Source organism: Caretta caretta, chromosome 2, assembly GCF_965140235.1.
Source record: "Caretta caretta isolate rCarCar2 chromosome 2, rCarCar1.hap1, whole genome shotgun sequence".
Classification (NCBI taxonomy): domain Eukaryota; kingdom Metazoa; phylum Chordata; order Testudines; family Cheloniidae; genus Caretta; species Caretta caretta.
The window spans coordinates 259,660,366-259,676,507 of NC_134207.1; the positions used below are offsets into that span (position 1 = coordinate 259,660,366).

The window sequence follows — 16,142 nt, forward strand, 5'->3', positions numbered from 1 at the left end:
AAAGTACACTTTGCAGTTCTTTGCAGTTAATTTTAAATGCTTCCAGATTTGGGGCTCCTACAGTCATGTGGCAAAGGTAAAGAATCACAGAAAGAGTTGCTTTCTCCTAGCACTCACCCAGTGGTGGCTGGTGAACTTTGGGGCAAGTGGGCCACTGCAGAAACCCTTGGGGCTCCCCCACACCAGAACTCCCCTCTTAGCCCCAGATCTCCGGGACCTCTTCCCCCTAATTCCCATGCTGCTTAGCCCTGGCAGTCTCTCTCCTCCCTTCACCCTAACTTCTCCCTTCTCCCAGACCCTGGCGCTTACTCCCTGACTCTTCCCCGCACAGGCTTCACACTTCTCAAACCCCCTAAGCCTCCCCCTGCCCTCCTCTGGGTCAGGAGTGACAGATTTACCAGCTCAGCAGAGTGGCTTTTTGCTTGTCCATCTGGCCTTTCTTCCTGCTTCCCCAGGGCAACCCCCAGCTCCTTGTCAATTTGTCCTCCAGCTTCTCTTCCCCCACAGGCTGTGAAGGCAAGGACTGATCGGAGGCAAACCGCAGGGATGTGGAGTAGAGTCTGGGGCACTGGATTCACCACCCAAGCCACAGGCTGCAGAGACCGTACAACGCATTGAAGTGTTACACTCCAACTGCCATGGGTAGACAGAGTATCTATTCTGTGCTCACAGTTCACAGCCCCCCGCCCACACACACACCCCGATACCCATGTGTGCTTTTGCGTATTTTGGTGGGGGATGGAGCCCCAACACCCTCTGTACAAGAGCTGCCACTGCATGGAACAAGGGACATTTGAAAAAGGAAAACAAATTTATCACTAAAGTGATTCTGTCTCTCTCCTCACTCTACAGCTCCTGCCTAGAACCTTCTCCAGCCCAGTTCTGGCTCACTTCCTGTTACAGATTTAAAGAAACCATATTCCTATCCTTACACACTACCAGGTGCCTTGAGAAACTATTCCAGAGCCTAATAGAAGAAGGCTCTAATGATAAAGTTTTAAAGCCACCAATTCAATGGACAAAGGCCCTTTGGGAGACACCCAGATAGGCACAATTACAGTAATTCCACCAAAAGAATCAGGGAAATGCACTCAGCAGTAGTTAGGTGCGCTGTTAAAACCTGTGTGTGTAAGTACTTGATCACAGCAGCCATGCAAATACACCCAGTTGTGGTGTGCGTTGACATCCATAAATAGTGTGAGCAAAGATGTCTGAAGCATTAAGGAGATTTTTACAACAGCATTTAAAATAAAGGGCACCTTCTTGAGTCTGGCAGAAAACTGCCATCTCTTACGATGCTGGAGGGCTCTCCTGACAAACAGAGTCAACAATGCCTTGCAAGACTCATCTTCCGCTAATGAATGAAAGCAATCTGTCTTGCTATTGTGCTAAAGATTCAGATATACACAGTAACCATGCCACTTTAGCTATTATCACACCTCACCGTAATTCACAATTCCCCACTGCATTAGCGCGTCTCCAATACACACAAGGGCATCCAATTATTAAACTAAAACCCGGGAAAAGAAGTCAGCAACTTATTGTAGCTGGTGTATTCCTCATGCCATTACCTCTTCCCATTGCCTCACTGTAAACAGTTGAAAGCCAAAGAACCATTCTCGGCACTCTCAGCTTTAACCTACGATCTTTCAGAATCTATTTAACCCCCCAACAGAGCTCTAGCCTGAGAGTAGTTTTGATAGTCCAAAAAGAAAAGGAGTACTTGTGGCACCTTAGAGACTAACCAATTTATTTGAGCATGAGCTTTCGTGAGCTACAGCTCACTTCATCAGATGAAGTGATCTGTAGCTCACGAAAGCTCATGCTCAAATAAATTGGTTAGTCTCTAAGGTGCCACAAGTACTCCTTTTCTTTTTGCGAATACAGACTAACACGGCTGTTCCTCTGAAACCTTTGATAGTCCAGATTCCCACACACGCCTGCTCAAATCAAGTCCACTTTCTTGGTCAATACTTGCCAGACACAAAGAGTCAACTAACTAACCACCACCACCACAAGGAATCGGTAATATTTCCCTAATTCCTTTGGTTTTGTTTTATTCCATGATTATTAGGTTAGGCGACAATTTCAAAAGTAGAAAGGTCTGGTGTGGGAACGTGCTGAATTAGCCCACTCCCTAGTCACTGTGGTTGTGCTGCTCTCCCCGTCAGCGCTGGCCCCTTTTGGCCTGTGTCAGTTCCTCACACAGGAGGGAAAAGTGGCTTTCTGCTGCCAACATCTCCATCCCTCCCTCCCCCTACTGGACTTTTGCCACTAGGGATCCTCCACTAAGATCGGTTCCTTTGCTCCCCCTACATTGCTACCCCATCATGACCGCATCTATGTAGGTCCACGTGGCTGTTCCCAAGATTCATTCCGGATAAAGTCCATGTTACTTATTTCTATTTGAACAACAACAAAAACTTTATTGGCCCTAATGTAAATGTAAGCGGGGGAATAGTCCCACTATTGTGGGGAACTTTCTTGGCTTCTGCACTACCCTGTTGAAGTGGGCTAGCGAAAGGATCTGAGTGCTCGCTCCCACTTCCTTTACCCAGTGGCCTCCCTGCCCTTGAGGACCCCCCTTCTACTCTCCTGCCTGGCAGAGTCCTCGTAACCCCAACAAGGCTGGGCCCAGGATTCCTGGGGGGCTTGACCCCCAACCCTGCTGTGGTCACCTAAGACAGGGGCTAGGGTGTCCCCACTCCAGGGTACTCTCTCTGCACTGGGCACTTCTCTGACCCACTGACCATTACATACAAGTTAAAGCAAATGCAAGTTATTTAATCAACAATTAATTTTAAAAAGAATAAGGAAAAATGGGAAAGGTTAAAGGAAACACATCAACCTGCTCGGTGGCAGGGAACATCACAAACAGTGTCTCTGGAATGTCAGGGCAGTTCACAGTCTGTTCCTTGTAAGTCCCAGGCCTCCTGCTCAGTCCCTGGCTGTGCTGCAGGGATGCTGTGGGTTGGACACTTGCTCTGGTGGTGGCCACACGCTCTCAGGCTCTAGGTGGCAGGGCCCTTCTTCCCAGCGTTGCCCCCGCCCTGTCGGGGTTACCAATCCCCCTCCGAGTCTGGCCTGCAGAGCTTCCTGGCTGAGGCGACTCCCTGTGCTGGGCCCAATGCCCAGGGTCCCCCGCTCACTCTCCCCAGCTGCTCATGACACCCGGCCCCAGACTGCTCCAGCCCCAGCTCCAGCTCCACTCTGCTTCAGCATGGCTGCTGCTCAGCCTCCAGCTCCCTGGGCTGCTTCTCTGGCCCCTCTGCCTCCAGTTGCTGCAGCCCTGCTCCTAGGACAGGTCTGCTCTGCAGGCTGCTTCTGTGGCTCTGCTCCCAGCACTGACCTGCTTCGTGGGCTGATTTTCTGGCCCCTCTGGCTCTGGTTGCTGCAGCTCTGCTCCCAGGGCAAGTCTGCTCTCTCTGGGCTGTGCCTCTGGCTTTGGGGCTGCAGCTCTGCTCCCAGGACAGGGTCTGCTCTCTCTGGGCTGCTTTTCTGGTCCCTCTGGATCTGGCCCAGCTCTGCTCCCCAGCTTAGCTTGGGCCCCTGCTTTCTCCTTAGCTCGGCCCCACTCTATCTGACCCAGGCAAATCCAGCTCACACGGAGGACGGGACCTCCCTGGCCTCCTGACTCCTTGATTAGCCTGCCCACCCTGTCATTCAGGCTGACCTGGAGCATTGGCCTCTCCCCATTGTTCCTGGGGACTATCAGTCTCAGGGTCCTGGTTTCCAATAGACCCTTCCCCTTTTAGTACTGGGAGCTAGCAACTAAAACACCCCCACTGAATGTTAGTAAGGGGGCAACAGTCCCCTTATATAAAGAACAGTTACTCCCACAGAAACAGTAATCCTCCACAACAGTCAAATTCCTGGATCCCTAAGGAAGATTCAGAAAGACAGATTTTTAGAACAATATTGAGCCTTGATTTAACCATTCCATCACTTGAAGATGGGATCTCTTTCTAAAAAGATATGCCTTAGCTCAAACAGATGTTACGGGTTTGATGCAGAAATTACTAGTCAGGGAAGCTCTTTCACGGGAGGTTTTCAAAAGGAGGCTGGATAGCCATCTGTCTTGGATGGCTTAGACCACAACAAATGCTGCATCTTGGCAGGGGGTTAGACTAGATGGTCCCTTCTAACCCTATGGTTCTATGATTCCATGACCTGTGTTGTGCGGTCAGACTATATTAGCGGTTCTCAACCTATTTACCATTGTGGGCTGCATATGTGGCCCTGAATATGTTATATGGGCTTCATCCAATACTATCTCTATGGCCCTGAGGATACACATGGGCCGCATCTCTGTGTTGATTGGGATGGAGGTTGAGAACTACTGGATTAGATAATCACAATGACCCCTTCTGGCCTCAACTATCTACAAGTCTCTGCCTCACAACTTTTCAAATCATAACACTGGGAAGACTGTGGAACACTTGCTGGCCCCACAAAGGTCCCCCTTCTTCAATTGTACAGATCAATTAAGCACCCGGGGTGTTTCTTTCAGGTTAATGCATTGGATTTGCCCCTGTCATAGCAATATGGTTATAGGCTAGCGGTTGAGGTCCTGATGTTCACCATGACTGTAAGTTGCAGGTAGGTCTCCTTTCATTTTCATGAGCAAGATAAATATAAAATTGAAAATTGACGAGATTAAAATCAAAGTAAACAGTTTTCCCACTGGCCCAGTATCTCATTAACCTTCAAAATTTTCAATTAATGGTTTCAGGCAATTACACGGCATTAAAGCTGAGAGAGAAAAATTCATTATCCAGGTTTCGAGTGCAATTCAGACTATTTTTTTTTTAATCTCACTCCAGTCCCACCTTGTCAACACAACAGTCCCTTCTCCCAGACCCTGGGGCTTACTCCCTGACCCTTCCCCGCACAGGCTTCACCACTTCCCAAACCCCCTAGGCCTCCCACTGCCCTCCTCTGGGCCAGAAGATGTCTAATTTACTGACTAACCCCATCCCTAATGTCTTCAAGCCCCTGCCTGATAATGATGTTGGATCTTTATAGTAATTGCCTCTGTACTGAAATTCAGAATTCAATTAGTCATTTCCGGCAATTGCTGAACACAGAGAGATGAGTGGCAACAATGGCAGGCGTAGCTGTTCTTTATTACCTGCCGATAAAGCAGAATAGAACGTAGGCAATAGACGCTGATTCACACAGCAGCAGGGAGAGAGGCGTGTGTGCTGGAATTCTATTAGGGGAGCCTGACCTAGAAAAACATTCGTACTATCAAGCCTGAAGCGAAAGGGTCAGAGGCTGACGTCGCTACTCAGAAAAAAGTCTACTGAGGTCAATGAGAATGGACCATGTCAGGACTTGAGCAAAGCACTGGTGCTCAGTGGAAAGAAACCCTCTGGTCTCATGCTAAAGCTCCGCAAAAGTCATCTGTATTGCAAGGAATGACAGAGGCAAGAGAGGAGAGAATAACTTAGGCCGGTGTCTGGGCTGACTTTTCCCTTTGGTGTCGCTTAGTAGGTAGCATATGTAAGGAGTGAGCCGTGGCTGGGGATTAGACAATGAAGAGAAAGAAATGAGCAAAGGACCCACCTGAAGCCAAGATCCTCAAAGCTATTTAGGCACCTATCTCTGGGAGTTAAACACTCACTACCTATAAGGAGCTGGGCCTCAGTGATTTAGGAGCACAAGGTCACATTTACCAAGTCAGATAGCAGCCAGGGGGCTAAATCCAGGGAAAGCCAAGAGAAGACAGGTGTTGCTGGTGCAGCACTTGAGCCTTTGAACATCTCCCACCCAAGTCCCATTGACTTTCTTTGGTTTGTGTGTTCCTAACTCACTTAGCCGTGGTTTGAAATTCCCATTCCAAAAGCAGGAGAGAGGGAAGGGCTGAAAGCAGAGAGTGGGGGTGCAAACCCATTGTCTGAAATGAAATGGAGTTAGTCCCTATTTATACCAATGCAAGATCAGAATTGGGCTCCAGGCACTGACAGTAGGAAGAAAAAAAAAAAAGGAAAAAAAAGAATAAAGTCAGATTCTGATCTCAGCTACCAGCTACACCGGTGTGATTCCAGAGCAACTTGACAGCAAAACCTTGCCTGTGACACTAAATCTAGCAGCCCCTGGAAGCTGCTCCCTTTTAGAAATTGAAACCCTTCCTGGATGTCACTCATTTGGCAGACATTTCAGTCAAGTTGCTCCTGAATTTGGTAGGCACATGTAATCGCGGGTATAGTTTTGCCATCCATATGTCCAACTACCCAAATTGTGAATGTAGCCAGGTAGCTTGCTGTCGAAGCGGCAGGCACAAAACATGAAGTTGCTTGTCAAAATCATGCCTCCAGAGTGAAGAGTTAAATATTCAGGACTCTTCTTAGTCTACGCCTGCTTTAAAGCAGTCTGATATCCTGATCCACAGTTTCTGATTTCAAAATGTAATCTTTAAGAAGGTTTTAGGTAAGGAAGGGGTTATTTTTCCTTTTAACACTCAATTTCTGTAAAGTCAAGTCTGTTTTCCTGTTATAAAATCCCCCATGTTATTATACCACAGGATGAACAAATTATTCAATAACCCCAAGAACACGGGGTATTATATGTCTGCTGATTCAAAGATGGATGGAAGAATCTTGGAGATAAGTGAGTACTTTACATGGTCACAGAGGATACTCATGGTCTGTAGAGAAAAAGAAAAGAAAAAACCCAACAGATGCAGGGAAATGCAGTAATGTAATTCTGAACATTAAATTCTATTAAGCATAATACAATACAAAACTTTCTGTTGATATTCTCTCTCTTTAAATACTGTAATTCCATCGTGTGCTTTCAAGAATGACAGATCATAAGAAAATAAGAACGGCCATATTGGGTCAGACCAAAGGTCCATCTAGCCCAGTATCCTGTCTTCCGACTGTGGTCAATGCCACGTGCCCCAGAGGGAATGAACACGTAATCATCAAGTGATCCATCCCCTGCCACCCATTCCCAGCTTCTAGCAATATGGAGGCTAGGGACACCATCCCTGCCCATCCTGACTAAGAGCCATTGATGGACCTATCCTCCATGAATTTATCCAGTTCTTTTTTGAATGCTGTTACAGTCTTGGCCTTCACAAAATCCTCTGGCAAGGAGTTCCACAGGTTGACTGTGCATTGTGTGAAAAAATACTTCCCTTTGTTTGTTTTACACCTGCTGCCTATTAATTTCATTTCATGGCCCCTAGTTCTTGTGTTATGAGAAGGAGTAAATAACACTTCCTTATTTACTTTCTCCATTCCAGTCATGATTTTATAGACCTCTAGCATATCCCCCCTTAGTCATCTCTTTTCCAAGCTGAAAAGTCCCAGTCTTATTAATCTTTCTTCATACGGCAGCCATTCCATACCCCTAATAATTTTTGTTGCCCTTTTCTGAACCTTTTCAAAGTCCAATATACCTTTTTTGAGATGGGGTGACCACATCTGCATGTAGTATTCATGATGTGGGCATACCATGGATTTATATAGAGGCAATACGATATTTTCTGTCTTATTATCTATCCCTTTCTTAATGATTCCCAACATTCTGTTTGCTTTTTTGACTGCTGCTGTACATTGAGTGGATGTTTTCAGAGAATTATCCACAATGATTCCAAGATCTCTTTCCTGAGTGGTAACAGCTAATTTAGACCGCATCATTTTATATGTATAGTTGGGATTATGTTTTCCAATGTGCAATACTTTGCATTTATCAACATTGAATTTCATTTGCCATTTTGTTGCCCAGTTTTGAGAGATCCTTTTGTAGGCTCTTCGCAGTCTGCCTGGAACTTAACTATCTTGGGTAGTTTTGTATCATCTGCAAATCATCTTGAGTAGTTTTCTATCATCTGCAAATTTTGCCACCTCACCCCTTTTTCCAGATCATTTATGAATATGTTGAATAGAATTGGGCACAGTACAGACCCCTGGGGGACACCACTATTTACCTCTCTCCAGTCTGAAAACTGACAATTTATTCCTACCCTTTGTTTCCTATCTTTTAACTAGTTACCAATCCATGAGAGAATCTTTCTTCTTTCCCATGACAGCTTACTTTGCTTAAGAGCCTTTGGTGAAGGACCTTGTCAAAGGCTTTTCTGAAAATCTAAATACACTCTATCCACTGGATCCCCGTGGTCCACATGCTTGTTGACACCCCCCCTCCCCAAAGAATTCTAGTAGATTGGTGAGGCATGATTTCCCTTTACAAAAACCATGTTGACTATTCCCCAACAAATTATGTTCACCTATGGTATCTGACAATTTTGTTCAGAAATTGATCAGAAAGCCAGATAAGTTATTATTTACAGGGACAACATATCAGCACAGACTGGCTGCTTGAATGACTTTCTATAAAAGCCACGTAGGTGGATGGTGAACAAGGCCTCAATTGTGCCTTTTAGGAAACGCTCGGCATTTCCTCCAGGCAGCAGGTTCCTACCTCTTGTGGGGGGTCCTGGGACACTGTACTTCACTATCAGTCTGGAATGGTGCTAAACCCCCACCACTTCCACATCCCCTTTAGACTACTCCTCACACCAGATCCAAGAAAAGGGGCAGAGAGTCCTAGAGACAATTGCACAAAGCATGCAAGTTGGGAGAAAAGGTGTGTGTCAGGGGCCACTGAGGGAGTCTCCCTGAGCCTCTCATCGTTCCTACACATCCACGAAGAGGAACAGGAAAGAAAACATCTACAATTACAGACAGACAAACAGACAGGTCTCCACATGGTACAGAGCTTGAATTCCAGCGTTGTTTCCCTCCTTTACCAAGGATCACACCCTGTCTGTTCAGCACATAACGACACCTAGAGACTACATAGTCTACTGCAGGTAAACAAAGCATTATAACAAAGGATGATCTCCCCCTAATTGTTCTAGAACAGTGATTCTCAAACTTTTGTATTGGTGACCCCTTTCACACAGCAAGTCTCTGAATGCCACCCACCTTATAAATTAAAAATACTTTTTAATATATTTAACACCATTATAAATGCTGAGTTAAAGCAGGGCTTGTGATGGAGTCTGACAGCTCGCGACCCCCCACATAATAACCTCACAACCCCATGAGGGGTCCCGACTCCCAGTTTGAGAACCCCTGTTCTAGAACATAAATAGGGTGTTTATTATAGCCAGGGCCAGCCCACAACATTCTGGCACCTGAGGCAGGGAGCTCAAACGACGCCCTCATGCTCCCTCGCTTGGGCTTGAAAGGTCTCAATTCTGCCTTCTTCCTGTTCTACTCCTCTCATGGTACTGCTCTGCTACCTACCCCAATAAAGGAGAACTAACAACTTAAAATGCCTTCTTCAAAAATTTTAAGTAACATTTAACTTTCAAACGCCTGAACAGCAAATGTAACTTTTCTTGTCTGCACAGTAAACACTGGCATTTTATCTGTTTGAATGATCAAAGTGGTGCTTTCCATGCCTTTTTGCTTGCAAAGATCTGAACTGCTTCCTGAAGGTCCACAGTCTGGGCCAGCTCATGCTCTGTTGAGATGGTTGCAAGGTCAACCATCCTCTCCTGTGTCATTGTGGAGCGTAGATGTGTTTTTATTAACTTCAGCTTGAAGAAGCTGCATTCTCCACTGGCAACTGTTACAGGAAGTGTTAGCAGTATGTGCAGAGCAACAAAAGCATTTGGTCATCTTATCTCTGTGCACATATATTCCAGAACAGCCTTTGGAGTTGATGCTCCTGAAATGTATCTTGAAAGGGCTTTCAGTTCATCACCTAAATCACTCGCTGCCTCACATCAATATTGCGCATGTCATCATGTGTCAACACTGTCTCTAGTGCCCTGCATTGCTGATGTAGATCTTCTTCAGGTATAGTGAGGAGTTTTGGAATGTCAGACAACATCCCAAATATACTGCTGTGTTTCTTGATCTGCATGAAACATTCTTCAGCTGACTGTATTGCACAATCTAGCACCTGGTTAAAGAATTCAACTTTGACTTGTTGTTTGGGGTCTCTTATGGGATTATCCCATGCCTCATAATCAAAATGTCTTCTTCTTGTATTCTTGAATGGGTGGAAATAGCTTCAGTGTGAAGTTCCTCTGCCAACTTCTGTGCACTCTTCAGAATGTTTTGAAATCCCTCATCGGACCGGTAAGACTGTAGGTATGACTTTGCTTTGTCCAGTTGTTCCATTGCTCCAGATATATCAAGGTCAACACTTTGGAGTCTCTTGCTGATAACATTTATTTCAAACAGTGTGTCATGCCACAACACTACGCCACACAGAAATTTGAAGTTATGTATGTTTCTGGTGATTCCATTTCCCTCTGCCACTGTTCTCCCATGAACAGTTCCTGTCATAGCATTATCCTCCATAATGGCAACTATGGCATCATCTATCTTCCCAATTTGGTGTTTGATAGGCTTTATCGCCGCCACTCGACTTTCCCATCGTGTGGCACTCTGTGGTTTCAGTGTCAGAGAGGATGTTCCCAGATGTTGCTTCAAAATTTGCCATCGATGAGTTGATGCAGAGAAAAATACATAGATGCTTTGAATTACATTAAAAAATTCAGCAGCCTCACTAGAAGCTGCATCACTGACCACGCAGTTCAATGAATGAGAACTGCATGGGACATAAAAAGCTCGAGGGTTTAACTTTTGGATCTGTGTCTGCACTCCTCTGTTCTTTCCTCTCATGTTGGCAATATTATCATAGCCCTGACCTCTCATGTCAGCTATCACAATTCCCGTATCTTCCAGCTTTTCAAGAAGCACATTTGTCATACCAGCTCCTGTAGTATCATCAATGTCAATAAATTCTAGAAAACGCTCTCTGACAGTCACCATTGCAGGGACATTTTCACTAGGTTCTGTTGTTGTTACAAAACGCACCATTAAAGTCATTTGTTCCATATGGCTGATGTCAGGTGTGCAGTCTAGAATAACAGAGTAATATCTTGCTGACTTCAGATCTGTCACAATCTTCTGTTTGACTTTTGTTGCCAGTAACTGTACGATCTCATTTTGAATTGTTTTTCCAAGGTAGTGGTGTGTGTACATTTCTTGGGTGGTGACTTTTCTTAGATGCTCCTGGAGCACAGCATCAAACTCAGCCATCAGCTCCACAATTTTAAGGAAGTTTCCATTGTTTGGCACATACAGCTGATCTGAAGTGCCACGTAGTGCTAGGTTTTGGGTAGCAAACATTCTCACAACAGCAATGAGCCTTTTCAGAACATTTGGCCAGTAAAGAGACTCTGATGCAATCTTCTCTTGATGCTGATCATCTATGGTGGCCTTTAACCTTAGTCTCATCTCAAGCTCTTTCCACCTATGGAATGCTCTCTGGTGATTTGCTGCCTTCTCATGGCATGCCAGATTTCTAGCCAGATTCTTCCAGTCCTTTGTTCCTGTAGAACCCAATGTAGCTGGAATATGAGACTGTAAGAGTTTGCAACAAAAACAGTATGCAGCATTCTGGGTTTTTGAGTACATAAGCCATGGCCTCTCCACTTTGTCACCATTGGGGATTTCACACCAGTAATGGGTTGGATGGAAACTTCTATTTTCATTGTCTTTGGGGAACATGAAGTTTTTCACTTGCTGTGGCCCATGCAGTACAAGGAAGTCCCTCAGGCTACTGCTCAAGTGGGTCCACAATCCTGGATCATCTAGACTTAAGGAACTAAACTCAGCAGCAGCTGTTTCTTGCACCTCCTCCACACTCTTCTCTGATCTACACTTTTCTATAGGAATGTGCACGGTTACATCCGTCTGAGATGGAGATATGGATGCTGCAGTAGCTGCCAGGTCACCTGCCCTCTGACTAACTGGAAGATCAGGCACCTCTTCACCACTCACATCCTCACTGGGGCCGGAAGGCTCACCATGAACATTTGTGTTGTTAGGATATAGATATTCAGGCCTGTCTGTAAAGGCCTATACTCTAAGAATTTAGGTGTATTCTTATCACTTGTCTAGTTATAGAGGTACAAAAGAAAGAATCAAAATCACTGTCTGCCGGTGTAAGGGCCTTCTCTTACTGTGACAGTCTGAGGCCCTGTGCTTAGGCTAAGGCCTTTGGCTAAGCAGCAGAGGCAGCCATAAGCTAGGAAGCGAACGGTCACATCCTCACATTCCAAACTAGTCACATTGAAAGAAGGTGCTATTGGGCGGTTTGGAATACAATCCTGTCCTGATAATGCCTATCGCCTCCAGAGAAAGGGAAGTGCCTACAAAATGTAAAAGGAAACAGTTTAATAGCATCCTGTCTGGCAAGAACTCACTTATCAATAGCTGGGATGTGAAATCCTCACTTCTTGTCATTATAGCTCCCACTTTGCTATTGTTTGTCTGTATAATCTCTGTCTGGTTCTGTGATTGTTCCTGTCTGCTGTATAATTAATTTTGCTGGAGGTAAACTAATTAAGGTGGTGGGATATAATTGGTTACATAATCATGTTACAATATGTTAGGATTGGTTAGTTAAATTTCAGGAAAATGATTGGTTAAGGTATAGCAAAGCAGAACTCAAGTTTTACTATATAGCCTGCAGTCAATCAGGAAGTGAGTGGGTGTGTGTGTGTGTGTGGGGAAAATGGGAACAGGGAATGTGGGTAAGGAAATTGGAATCATGTTTGGCTAAGGGTAGGAATGGGAAGAGGGACACAGGTGTAAGGCTCTGTGGTGTCAGAGCTGGGAAGGAGGATACTAAGGAAGGAAACTGGAATCATGCTTGCTGGAAGTTCACCCCAATAAACATTGAATTGTTTGCACCTTTGGACTTTGGGAATTGTTGCTCTCTGTCCATGTGAGAAGGACCAGGGAAGTAAGTGGGTGAAGGAATAAGCCCCCTAACATGTGTCTATTATCTCAGGAGAACTCCTTCCTGCTTAGATAGAAAAGCTTCCTTTGCTTTCTGTCTTTTTCTGAATGCTGCCCCAGAGGAGCGTTTTCTTCTTTCACTCATGACTGCTGTTCTGTGCCAGCTATAGTGGCCCTCAGCACTCAATTGAAGGGGACAAATAAGCAGGCTGGTAGCAGGGCCTGAGTGAGGGAAGATATCAGCGTCTTAAGGGCCTAACTGGCTCCTACTGCTTCAGCTGACTGCCTGTTCTCCTCAAGTGGGTTCAGGGAAGCAGCAGGAAACAGGAAGCTCCCTGAGAAGCTGGTGTTAATCAGTCCAGGCTCCTGGGGGTGCTAGAGAGGTACATAAGAGGCTCCTCAGCCATGGTACGCCCACACCTTGAATACTGCGTACAGATGTGGTCCCCTCATCTCAAAAAAAGCTATACTGGCATTAGACAATGTTCAGAAAAGGGCAACTGAAATGTTTAGGGGTTTGGAACGGGTCCCATATGAGGAGAGACTAAAAAGACTTGGACTTTTCAGCTTGGAAAAGAGGAGACTGAGGGGGGATATGATAGAGGTATATAAAATCATGAGTGGTGTGGAGAAAGTGAATAAGGAAAAGTTATTTACTTGTTCCCATAATATCAGAACTAGGGCCACCAAATGAAATTAATGGGTAGCAGGTTTAAAACAAATAAAAGGAAGTTCTTCTTCACTCAGCGCACAATCAACCTGTGGAACTCCTTGCCTGAGGAGGTTGTGAAGGCTAGGACTATAACAGGGTTTAAAAGAGAACTGGATAAATTCATGGGGGTTAAGTCCATTAATGGCTATTAGCCAGGATGGGTAAGGAATGGTGTCCCTAGCCTCTGTTTGTCAGAGGGTGGAGCTGGATGGCAGGAGAGAGATCACTTGATCATTACCTGTTAGGTTCACTCCCTCTAGGGCACCTGGCATTGGCCACTGCTGGTAGACAGGATACTGGGCTGGATGGACCTTTGGCCTGACCCAGTATGGCCATTCTTATGTTCTCTCCCTGCAGCTTCTGCTGCTTTCTGTTATTCCCTCTCACCTTTTCTCCTGCCTGCCTGTTACGTCTCTTGTGCCCTCCTTCCTCCAGCACAGCACTCCACCATCTCTGTGCATCTAGAGGAGAGAGAATACATATGCACCAGCAGCAGACACAATTTTCTACACTCTGGGTCCTAGTGGTTCCCCCCCCCCCCAACCCCTAGTCTGGCACCTGAGGCAGCCGCCTCCGTTCTCCTCATGGTAAGGCCAGCCCTAATTATAGCTATAAAATCATACTGCAAATAAGTCATTTAATATGTTCATTTTGTACCTGCCCCCAAAGATTTTAGCAATTGGTGTGTTTTAACATTGACACAGAAAGCCATTGATCTTCTGCCATGGTGCCAGTAGGGAAGAGTTGATCTTGGCCATGTCCCGTAGGATATCCACAATGGTATCCTCAAGTGTTGCTGCATGCGAAAACCCGTGGGCGTGCCAAGGTGTGATCTGTAACACAACACCAGCCAAAAAGGATCATTTTGGCAAAGCAGCTCCATCTGTTTAGTTGATTTAGTTGGGGTTGGTCCTGTTTTGAGCAGGGGATTGGACTAGATGACCTCCTGAGGTCTCTTCCAACCCTGATATTCTATGATTCTATGTTGCTCACCTAGGCAGAGTAGGCATGTTTATGAAAATACAGTCTGCTCCTGTAGTCTTTTACCCCTGGATGTCAGGGGAGAGCTCACTCAGACCCTGCTTACATTAACAAAGCGCTGAACCTTTTAGCAAATGGGAAATGGTTGTGACTGAAATGCAAAGAGCCAGCATACAAAACAGTAACATTTGAGATGTGCTGATACATTTTCATACATTGAATGCAACATTAAGCCAAGAACGGGTCTTTATGTAAAATTACAGAGCTTAACTGTGAGAGATTGAACACAAGTGCCCTGGGGTGGAAACTTCCTGGACAAATGTTATGGACTGTATGGTAGTTCTGGAGAAAGTTGATGGGGCTACATTAACTAAGCAACAGCAATCAAGGCAGATGATATTGTCTGCAAGACAATATTGTCTGCAGGATTAATGACCGCTTGGGAGGAACTGAAGGACAGAGCTTAGCAAATCCCCCAGAAAAACCTTGCACTGAGGTCACTAGTGCTATAATAAAAAGAAAGATAGCAGCGGTATAGATATTTCCCTCTCCCCCAATAGATTATGTCACTTCAGACTTGATACCTAGAGAATATTTCTGTGTAACCAATACCCATAACATTAGCCAGCAATCTTTTTGTCTCAACATTCCATCCAACTTAACATTATGCTTAGACTGCAAATTGCCACCTTTCTTAAGAGTCTACAAACCACAGAAAGGAAGCAGCTTGCATACGTTATCAGGGTGCTATGCCTGGCAGCAGTATTGCATTGGGGGCTCAAGTAAATTAAGGGTATGTATTAGGTGTTGCTCAGTTGGGGTCTGAGCCTCCAAGATCCAGAGAATCTCTTGCAGGATGCTATCTGTGGTATTTCTTGGTATCCAAGGGCTGGCGGCAAACTCCATTGAAGTCAATGAAATTTTCCACTGACTCAGATGGCCTTTTGCTAAGCCCTTAAATACAGAACTGGTCAATTTCAGAGAGCTAAGTCCAACTCTGCCATGGCCAACGAAATGGATCTTGTGAGAAATTCAACTTGGGCCCTCAGGACATGCAACAAACCGTACTTCCAGGATAAAAAGGCGGGAAAGAGCACTTACCAAACGAGTCGTTGGTCCTGTGGAGGAAAAATTCAGTGGACCCAAGTTTTAACTTTAGTATAAGAATTCTCCATAGGCTGCTGAGCCATATTGCAGAAGGTCTTTACTCATAGGAGTTTTTTCTTCTATGTGGACAAAATTGGTTGTTGGGATTTTGTGTTACATACAGTAATAATGTATGGGATTTTTCAAAGGGGCCAAAGAAAGCTGGGTGCCTAACTCCCTTAGGTCCCTTTGGCAATCCCATCCAATGCCTTGAATGTCTCTTCACGTCAGCTTCACTCATGCCTCCCCTTTTACCCTCCTCTCCCCTGCCCTGTCCTCCTCACCCTCTTGCCTTCCCTACACTGCTCCCTGTTTAGCTGATGCTCGCCTAACTTAACTCTCTCCCCATGCTACCCCCCAAAACAGTGGTATTAACATGCCCTTTGCTGTCACCACATTGTTCACTGTGCTTCTCTGTTCTACCTTTTCCCCCACTCCGGGTCTGTCTGGTCTATTTAGATCGTTAAGCTCTTTGGGACAAGCACTGTCTTTCTGTTCTGTGTTTGTACAGTACCTAGCAA

General features: G+C 45.4%; 1 protein-coding gene across 4 annotated transcripts in view; it reads right to left on the minus strand.

Annotated features, from left to right (window-relative positions):
- Positions 1-16,142, minus strand: part of CRHR2 (corticotropin releasing hormone receptor 2) — a 248,542-nt gene that overhangs the window by 128,158 nt on the left and 104,242 nt on the right. Inside the window, exon 1 of one of the 4 annotated variants that reach the window (XM_048837462.2) lies at positions 13,882-13,936. The exons of the other annotated variants lie outside the window; for them this stretch is intronic. The gene's annotated coding sequence lies outside the window, so the exon portion shown is untranslated. Of the gene's footprint in view, positions 1-13,881; positions 13,937-16,142 lie in introns of those variants that run through there. 4 annotated transcript variants of the gene reach the window in all.